The 10,471-nt window shown below is 41.1% G+C and overlaps 1 pseudogene across 1 annotated transcript; it reads right to left on the bottom strand.

Moving 5' to 3' along the window:
• Window positions 1–773: 773 nt before the first annotated feature.
• Window positions 774–9,126, bottom strand: LOC307094179 (synaptonemal complex protein 3-like; annotated as a pseudogene). Its single transcript has 2 exons — window positions 9,122–9,126; window positions 774–1,542 (listed from the first exon to the last, which is right to left on the bottom strand). The product of its transcript is annotated as a synaptonemal complex protein 3-like (transcript).
• Between the last annotated feature and the right edge of the window lie 1,345 nt (window positions 9,127–10,471).

Below are 10,471 nucleotides of genomic sequence, written 5' to 3'. Positions count from 1 at the left end.
AACTGCCCCTAACTGCCCTCCCCTGCTAGCCTGGTCACCCCTAACTTCCCTCCCCTGCTGGGCCAGTCACCCCTATCTTCCCTCCCTTGCCAGCCTGTTTGCCTAACTGCCCTCCCCTGCAGGCCTGATCATCACCAACTGCCCTCCCCTGCAGGCCTGGTCCCCCCCAAGAGCCTTCCCCTGCAGGCCTGATCCCCCCCAACGGCCCTCCCCTGCAGGCCTGGTTACCCATAACTGCCCTCCCCTCCTGGCCATCTTGTGGTGGCCATCTTGTGTCCACATGGGGCGGCCATCTTTGACCACATGGGGGTGGTCATCTTGTGTGTTGGAGCGACGGTCAATTTGCATATTACTCTTTTATTAGATAGGATCATCTAATTTATATATAAAAGCCTAAGCGGCCATTACAACTGGTCAACTGGACAACTGAACAACCGTCCAATAGCTCTGATGAACACTGACCACCAGGGGGGCAGGTGCTTAATGCAGGAGCTGCTTCCTGGTGGTCTGTGCAGCACTCCCACAGCCAACCTCCCGTGGTCCCTCCCCCTGGCCTGTCAATGTGCTCCCACAATCAACCTCCTGTGGTCCCTCCCTCTGGCTGGCCAGCCCATATTGGCCCAATTGCCGGCCAGGCTGAGGGACCCCATCCATGCATGGATTCATGCACTGGGCCTCTAGTATTTTATAATTTTCTTTTTAAACCACTCTAAAGACATGCCTCTTAGCTAATGTTATAATTGTATCATATTATTTCAATTCAAATTCTTCCTTCAAAGAGTCATCAGAAGAACATCAATTGAAGTTTTGAACACTTGCTGAGTGTCCATCATAATTTGTTTTTGCAACATAGCCATTTATTTTCTAAGTTCATGTTGTACATCAGTAAGTAGAGTATCATGATTCTTCTTCAAGTCCTCCATGCTCTTTGTGAACTGCTCATACAGCTGTTTAACTGTTTTCAATCTCTGGCTCTGAACAACTCTAGATTGTTGGAAAACCTTTTGTTGCTATACAAATAAATTAGCTACTTTTTCTTATTTCTCAGCTTTCTGCACATCTATCTCCTGCTGAATCAAAGTCAGAATCTGCTGAGAAGATTCTTGGTTAAGCTACTGCCTTTGATCTTGTTGATCTTTCCAAATATGTTAAATTTTCTGGTTACATTTTTGAGAGAAGCCCTGGTATACACTGCTAGATTTTTTCCCTTTGCAAGAAGAGCATTGTTAATGTCAGCTTCAAATTTTTCCAGCATATTTTGTACTCTACACCTCCACACCCTCACACATCTTCAACTATTCCTGCAGAAGTCATTTTCTTCCCATGCTTATTAATTACTGGAGTCTTCATGTCAGTAACATCCTCCTCTGAATCACTCAGATATTTTTATCTTCTTTCTCAAAGTCATAGGTTCTTAAAACCTGATCTTCCATTGATGCCTTCTCAGATTTCGCAGAATATTTTTTTTTTTTTTGCCCGAGGGGCACCTTACTTGTATATTTTATGACTGAGGTATCTATTTTGCTACCAGGATGCTCCTCTCTGTTTTGGGGTTCAATATTGCTATTTAGTGTTACTTAAACTTCATTAACTTCATCTTTTCTGTGCCTACTCTGCAAAGGTAAATGTCTGCTCTACAATGTGGGAATTGCTGAAATCTATAAAATAAAAGGGTAATATGCTAATTAGACTGGGAGACCTTCTGGGAGACCTTCTGGATGTCCTTCTAGACAAAGCCATGGTGGCAGGGCTGAGGCAGAGGTGGTTAGGGGTGATCAGGCCTGCAGGGGAGGGCAGTTGGGAATGAGCAGGTCGGCAGGTGGGGGAATTTGGGGGCGAGCAGGCTGGCAGGGGGGACCAGTTGGAGGTGAGCAGGCCGGCGGGGCAGGTAGTTGGGGGCAAGAAGGCCGACGAGGGTTCAGTTGGGGGTGAGCAGGCCGGCAGGGGAGCAGTTGGGAGTGAGCAGGTTAGTGGGTAGGGGGGGGCAGTTAGCAGCAATCAGGCCGGCAGGCAGAGTGGTTGGAGGAGATCAGGCAGGCAGGTGAGCAGTTAGGAGCCAGTGGTCCTGGATTGCGAGAAGAATGTGTGACTGCTGGTTTAGGCCCGATCTCAAAATGGCAGTCGGACATCCCCCGAGGGGTCCCAGATTGGAGAGGGTGCAGGCCGGGCTGAGGGACATGCCCCCCGTGCATGAATTTTGTGCACCGGGCCACTAGTTTATATATATAAAACCCTAAGTGACCAGTCGACCATTTGACCTGTTGCTATGACACGCACTGACCACCAGGGGGCAGGCCCTCAATGCAGGAGCTGTACCCTGGTGGTCAGTGCTCTCCCACAGTGGGAGCGCTGCTCAACTGACTGACAGGCGCCAGACACTGGGCTCATGGCAGGTGATAACAGCTGTGGCGGCGAGCGTCTCCCACCACTTTGGCAGTGCTACAGAGTGGTGGCAGCAGGCGAAGCAGGGTTGGGATGAACCCAGCCTGGGCTTGAGCTCCACCCTGGCCACCTGCAGCTTCGTGCACTACTCCATCCCTCGGGGGATGTTGGACTGCCGGTTTTGGCCTAATCCCCGCAGGCCAGGCTGGACTGCCAGTTTTGGCCTGATCCCTGCAGGCCAGGCAGCGGGGATCAGGCCGAAACCGGCAGTCTGACATCTCCCGAGGGGTCCCAGACTGTGAGAGGGCACAGGCCAGGCTGAGGGACCCCACCAGTGCACGAATCTGTGTAGTGGGCCCCTAGTTATAAATAAGATTGTACAAAAAATGATACCTGAATTTGGTTTACTATAAAATATGCATTAAACCCACAAAAATTTGTTCCACTTATTTTCACACAAATAAATGTAAAGTTTTCCTACCATTCTATATGTAATAGAATAAAGATAGTACCACCAATTTCACGTAAGAAAATAAATCCTTGATGTTAGAGTTTTCTTATTCAAATACTATTATAATGTTTCTCTTTCTACAAAGGATGAGAAAAAAAAGGAAAACAAAATATAAGAATTATCATTTTGTTTTTGTTGTCCAAATTACATTAGACTCAATGTGTATTTTTATTTTCCAAGTTGTTGCTGATTCTAAATCAGGATGGGTAGACAAATGATCTCAGCTATAATAATGAACTAGAAAGTATTAGTGTCTCATTGTTGTTATTCATATGGTTTGTGCAGTATTAGCGGTTGAGAGAAGACATTCCTTAAGAGTGGTTGAAGTAGAGGTCCATCTTACTAGAAATAAAATTGTTTTTGAAGTTCATTTAACTGAGCATTTTATGGACAAGCAAATAGAAACATCTCTTGGAAAAACCTATAAAGGGTTATAGCTTTGCTAAGGATCCATCATAACTCTTACTCTCTGATATTCAGGCAGCAGGCAGTAACCATCATGCTTAAGATTGTGCTTCCACTTACTGTTGACACCATTAAATTTTCTTGAGATGTTTGGAGCAGAGAGGATTACAGGCAGTGGCAAAACCAGGAGGCACTAAGGATAATGATGTGGACATAGGAAAGATACACATGATAAACAAAGTGAATTGGTAATGTAGGAATGGTTCAAAGTACTAATACATGGTAAGGGAGAGTCACAAATTTGCAACATAATATGTGGACTAAAGTAAAATAATCTCAACTCATAATTAAATAATTCCACAGAAATTGTAAATAATTTTTGACCAAATGAACTCCTGTCGTTTGTGTGTGTTTTGTTTTATTTTTTTATTTTGAATTTTTTCAAGAGTTTTCTCTTTACATAAAACTATCCTGATACATCGTTCTCTGCCACTCAAAAGTAGCTTATTATAGAAGCTTTTCAGATCAATCTAGTCTCTCAAAACAGATAATTTTAATAACCTAATTAGATTGTCTGAGTGTTTCGCTGTTACAATGATAGACAATATATAAACACCCAAACTGTCACCTGAACACTCAGCATAGCCAAATTTGCATTTGAATAGTTGCCAGAATATATTTTTTGCTTTTGGGTCCAATGCCATGCATTCTTTCCGGCTTTTGTAAAAGAAATATCTGCAGCAAAATTGCAGAAGGCCTTGTTAATTCATTTTTTAATGAATAATGCCCTTTGGCATTTTCTTTGATAGTCATGGTTTGCTGGAATGAATAGCATACACTTCTCTTTTTGGATTACTACAGCCCTTTTCAAGCTTGAATATGCCTTGGGGGTAAAATAGAGGGTTATCCATTTGTACACATGAGGAAAAGTACTTAGATGAATACCAAAATAGAAGTATTGGGGTGCATAGCAAATTTGCTTAGTTGAGATTGAGGACTGAATGAGTTTTCCCATGGAAAAATATTTTAATATGTTGTATAGACCAAGGTTATGCTCTCACATACAATGTGAATTAATAATTCAGGTGGTTTCCCAGACAATATAGCAAATAGTAATTTCCAAACTATGTTTTTCTTTTTATTTGTATACTTTTATGGGTCAGAGTTTAATTCATTTTAATAAATGTTTATTGATTGGTTACAAAGGTCCTGTTACTGTGCAAAAACACTGAGGCTATATGCAAGCATGAAATGTGATTCTAAAATTAGGATTTGTGTCAGATCACAGGAGACAGACAAGTATCTAGCCAACTGTGATGCAATGTGATAGGCATTATCCTACCTAATAATAGAAAAATATGCAAATTGACCATACCTATGACACACCCACAAGCCACGCCCACAAGCCACACCCACCATCCAAACAGAGTGGGTATGCAAATTAACCCAAACCAAGATGGCTACAGCCACAGAGAGCAAGGTTTCCTAAGTAACAGAGGAAGCCAAGCTTTCCGCCTGCCCTTGCCAGGCCTAAGCCTCCACTCAAGCTACAAAGTTTTAATTATAGAAGGTAAACAAATTCAAACAGAAATGGCGGCCGAACAGAGCTTGAGAGAGCAGGCCAGGGTTGCCGGCGGCAACAGGAGAAGCAAAGTTTCTGCACACCCTGACCGGGCCCACCCGCTTAAGCTACAAAGTTTCAATTATAACCCCAACAGAAATGGCTGCCAGCCACGGAGGGAGCCCCAGGCTTGGCTCCGCTCCAGGCTACAGAGTTTCAATTGTAGAAGGAAAATAAATTCCAGATACCAGGGCCTCCTGCAAACCACCACAGGCCCCTCGCTCAGGCCACCCCATGCCCCAAGGGAACCCCCACCCTGATCAGGGACACCCTTCAGGGCAAACCAGCCAGCCCCCACCCCTGTACCAGGCCTCTATCCTATCTAATAAAAGAGTACTATGCAGATTGATCATCACTGCAACACACAATATAGCTGCCCCCATGCGGTCAAAGATCCTGCCCCCATGTGGACACAAGATGGCCACCACAAGATGGCCAGCAGGGGAGGGCAGTTGGGAGGCACCCGGCCTGCAAGGGAGGGCAGTTGAGAAGGACCAGGCCTGCAAGGGAGGGCAGTTGGAGGTGATCAACTCTGCAGGAGAGGGCAGTTAGGGGTGACCAGGCTGGCAGAGGAGGGAAGTTGGGGGCAAACAGGCTGGCCGCAGGGTGGTTAGGGGGTGATCAGGCTGGCAGGCATAAGTGGTTAGGGGCAATCAGGAAGGCAGGCAGGCAAGCAGTTGGGAGCCAGCAGTCCTGGATTGTGAGAGGGATGTCCGACTGCCCTTTTAGGCCCGATCCCGGTGGGATCGGGCCTAAAAGGGCAGTCGGACATCCCTTGAGGGTTCCCAGATTGGAGAGGGTACAGGCTGGGCTGAGGGACAACCCCCCTCCGTGCACGAATTTCATGCACCGGGCCTCTAGTAGAGACATAACAAGTAAATCATAACTAAATGGAAAGAGCAACTCATTTTTCTGGAAGGGACATCTAGTCAGATTTTGCAAAACATAATACATTTGAATTGAGAATGGAAGTGCTGGTTGATTTGTGGCAGGTGCAAAGGATGTCAGAGCATTTCAACAGGGTGAGAACTGCAGGCAAAATCCCTGGGTCAAGAGAATCCATGGTAATGGTGTGGATGACAATAAGGAAAGTAGTCCAGTGTGGCACTGGGAAATGGGAAGAGACGAGGCTGAGAAAATAAGATGCCAGGATCGTTTTCTACTTAAATGTGACTTTGTTGGTTATTCAACACCAGGATCTGATAGTCTGGAGCCCATGATAATTCCTGGAGCAATTTATGTGTGTTCATCATTTGTTTTGAAACAGCTGGCACTTAATACCAGTGATTGGTTTGAGAATTTGGAATCAGAATATGATTTTAAATGAGTTCCTGGTCCTGATATTTTCTTTTTGTATTATTAGCTGTGATATATCACAGGACTAACATAAAGATAAACAAAGAAGATGGTAATTATGTAAATTATATAAACCCTATTAATGGTTTTATAGGAGCATAGGTATAGTCCAGTCCTATCAAAATTTTCAATCAAGGAGAAAGGATCCCGAGGCCAATTAAGTTTGGGAGATGAAATAATAAATCACCTTTTATAAGAGTCACATTCAGAATAAAGTTCCGAAAATCCTGAAATAGACCATCTTATTTAACTTGCTTAAAATCACTTGTTTGAGCAAATACACATATTATTTTCTTTTTAAAAAATATGTTTTTATTGATTTCAGAGAGGAAGGGAGCAGGAGAGGGAGATAGAAACATCAACGATGAAAGAGAATAATTAATTGGCTGCTTCCTGCAAGCCCCCCACTGGGGATCCAGCCTGCAACCTGGGCATGTGCCCTTGCTGGGAATCGAACAGTGACCTCCTGGTTCAGAGGTGAATGCTCAACCACTGAACCATGATGGCTGGGCCATATTGTTTTCTTAACATAAACATTTATTAACCTTATTAACCTTCTATGGAACTAATTTACCAAGGGTATACTCCTTGGATCATACAAGGCTCTTTAAATATTTCAAACGTGAATGGCATTAGGTTAAATAATGGCAGATATCAGAGATGGACCATTTACCAAGCACATGTGTGAACCATAAACCAGTCCTTCCTTTTTTCTCAAATCCCATCCTTTTCTTTTTGGTGCTAGCTACATTTGCCATATTGCTGAGCAGCAGACTTGTGGCTGAGTTAAGCCAATAGGAAACAGTGGTGAGAAATTCAAGGCTGAACTAAGGGAAAAGCCGGGGTAAGTTTACCAGTTCCCATACCCCCCTTCTCTTGGCTCCAGCTCTAAGTGGACATGATCTAAGTGGTTCCAGCAGTCTTCAGCTCAGCCAGTCCCTAGGTGCCTTCTGACTTTATCGTATACTTAAAATTTGTAGTTTCTCCTGTTGTTGATAATACTTCACTATTTTCAGATTGACTTCCTAGTTCTCTCATTCCCAGTGTTACAAGCCATCTCAAACATTTTAAGAGAAGTTTCTGTGTCCCTAGGTGGACTTTGATTGATACAACACTGTAAAAATTTCTTCATAGCCATTTAGATTTATATAATTACTTTAACATTTTGTTATCATTTTCCCTTTCATACAAATAAAAATGAGAATACAGACTCTGTAATTTTACTGTTTTACTGAATCCCAGCCCAGTGGTACTCCATACTACAAAAATGTCATTTGCAAAAGCCCTCACTACAATAGCAAAGAGGAAAATAATATGAATAAAGGCATGTTTGAACTCCCAGCTAATAACAGTCATCTGCCTCATTACCAAGATGCCAAGTAAATTGAATTACCACTCAGGTTTGAGAATCTTGCCCTTAAGTTCTTCAACATCATATATAATTTCATGCCTCCATCCTAAAAATCACAATGTTAGAACATTTTAGGTTTTTAAGATGTGAAGCTATATGTAAACAGATTGGCAAACAGTCCGATATTTCTCCTTATGCATCTAAGTCTATCATAAGAAACAAAGCTGGTTTTAGGGTTGTATGTATGTCTTCTAGTCATTAACAGAGCACTCTTATCAGTTGACGCTAATTCTATTGAGGCAACATTAAATGGCCCCTGCCATCTTTTGGAAATGGAGTATATATTTTTTTCTTTATCATCCCAGATAAAAATTACAAGATATTAGAGATGCTGAAAGAGGACTACTATAAATAGTTTTTAATCTAGGTATTTTATACAGTTTTCTCTTTCACTGTATTTTCCCACCTGCTACTCAGTGACATAGTTAAAACACCAAAATCACTTATTTTCAATATTCCTAGCAAGTTTGGCATAATAGGAATAATATCTTCAGTACTTACTGCCAAGTCTCCAATTCTTTATGGCTATTAATTCATGTCTAATAATAGTGATTCTATATTTTCTCTCTTCCTTTTCCTGTTTAGTTTAATAATTTAATAACATGGTGATATATATTTTACTTCTTTTGGTGAATCAGCAGGCAGAATGCTTTTCATTGACATTGATTCTCAAAACAACAGTTACTTCAAAGATATGTTTGAACAGGAGACATTCACTGGAAATATAGCTATGTTTTAAGATCACTGACTTTTCCCATTTTCAATATTTTTTAAACATTCTTTTCAAGAGACAATAATCTTTGAACCATGTCAGAAATCATTGATTTTTATTCATAAGTTTTTTAGGTATTGAACAAGGTGGCTCTTATACTTACTTTTTTAGAGGTATAGACTTTATACATTTGTGTGAAAAAGGACATGGGGAAAAGGTGCTGGTAGGGATAGTGTAAGTGTAATCTGTCAGACAGATTTTATTGCAGTACAACAGCGATGCTCTATTTGGTTTGCAAGATCTTCTCCAGACTTAAACCAAACTGGCTATAATCTTGAATATACTCGGAAGCTAATGGAAAGTGCAGAGGGATGATGGGGCATCCAACAATATCTTTTAAATGTGGTCATAACTAAAATGAGAGCACTCCATGTAGTGATAATGAAAGTTAGCTTTTAGAATTCTCAGCCTCTTGGATTTGGGAAGCAATCAGAATAGCTCTTCCTGTTGGATAAAATGGTCTTTTGTTCGTGTGTTAGCTTAGAGGGGATCTTCACAAATGAAAGGAACAAAACTGGACTCAGTCAAACCATTCTACAGTAAGGATTTAAAAGCCTATTCAGCAATTAGTCAGATTATAGCATCCACAGAACACTGTGACAGGCGTTAAGTCTGAACCCACGCATAGTTTCAGCTGAAGGGAAAGGAGACCTGAAATCATACCTCATGATCTAGGAAAGCTAAAAAGAAGACCATATCAAAATCTCTGTCAGCAATAGGAACTGCCCGTATTTTTTTTTTAGATCAGAGAATGGGCATGATCAATAGGCAGAACTTGTGATTAACATTTAGGTCAAGGACTCATTTAAAATGTTGAGATTTTATAAGGAGATAAGAAATATTTCTCCTCAAAATAACTGCATGCATTTGTACAATTTTCCTGTTATTCAGCAGTTGATGGACCCTTAGAATCCAAGTTCCTAACAGCTTTTTACAAGATAAAGAATATTTGTTGTGGACTGAAGTAGAGATATAATACTACAGTCTCATACCTGAAGTATCAATCCAGGTATGAGACTGTATCAATCCAGGAAAATCATATGAAAAAGGATTAATGGATGTCAGATTCAAGAAGGAAGGATCCACAGGAATGGGTCATCTATTAAGAAGTCTCATGTTCATACCCAGATAGTTTTAGGTATTAACTTATTAAAGAAACACCTGATAAATCATTTTAGCATTTTAATATAATGCAGTTTGAGCTCATATAAATTTAATTATTGCAATTTTAACCAAAACTCATAAGTTCTCCATTTAAATGCCACTGCTTAAAATGCTGACTCATTTATTTCTTTAATAATTAGATAACTTTATTTTTCTATTCTAAAATAATTCAATGCTCAGTCATGTGATCCCATAGGTAGTTCACAACATGAATATTTGTTTTCTCCTATGCCCTCTAGAGCCATGGTCGGCAAACTGCGGCTCGCAAGCCACATGCAGCTCTTTGGCCCCTTTTGTGTGGCTCTTCCACAAAATACCACGGCCTGGGTGAGTCTATTTTGAAGAAGTGGTGTTAGAAGAAGTTTAAGTTTAAAAAATTTGGCTCTCAAAAGAAATTTCAATCATTGTACTGTTGATATTTGGCTCTGTTGACTAATGAGTTTGCCAACCACTGCTCTAGAGTATAGTTCTTTGACATCCTTTTCTGTGACCAGCTATGTAAAAGCTGTCTTCCTTTAAAGGGTTTATGTAATTAGGTCAGGTCCACTGGGATAATTTTTCTGTCTTAAGGTCAACTGTTTTGGGACATTAATTATATCTACAAAACCTTCAAGAAGTACCTAGATTTGCATTTGATTGAATAACTGGGAGAAAAGTATGTCTAGCTGGGGATGGGAATCTTGGGGAGCCATCTTATAATACTGCCTTCTACACTCCCTAAAATAATAACAGCTCATAAAGTAAATACAGCAGTATACCAATCTTCCAAAATTTCATCTTCCTCTAAGAAATAGATTCATGCTTACTTCATTTAAAAAAAAAAGCATGTTTGTTCTTTTCTTTCTCCAA

This window comes from Cnephaeus nilssonii, assembly GCF_951640355.1.
Source record: "Cnephaeus nilssonii genome assembly, chromosome: 1".
In the NCBI taxonomy this organism is placed as follows: domain Eukaryota; kingdom Metazoa; phylum Chordata; class Mammalia; order Chiroptera; family Vespertilionidae; genus Cnephaeus; species Cnephaeus nilssonii.
Note: the sequence above shows the minus strand (reverse complement) of the source record. Positions and strands in the feature narration are given on the sequence as shown.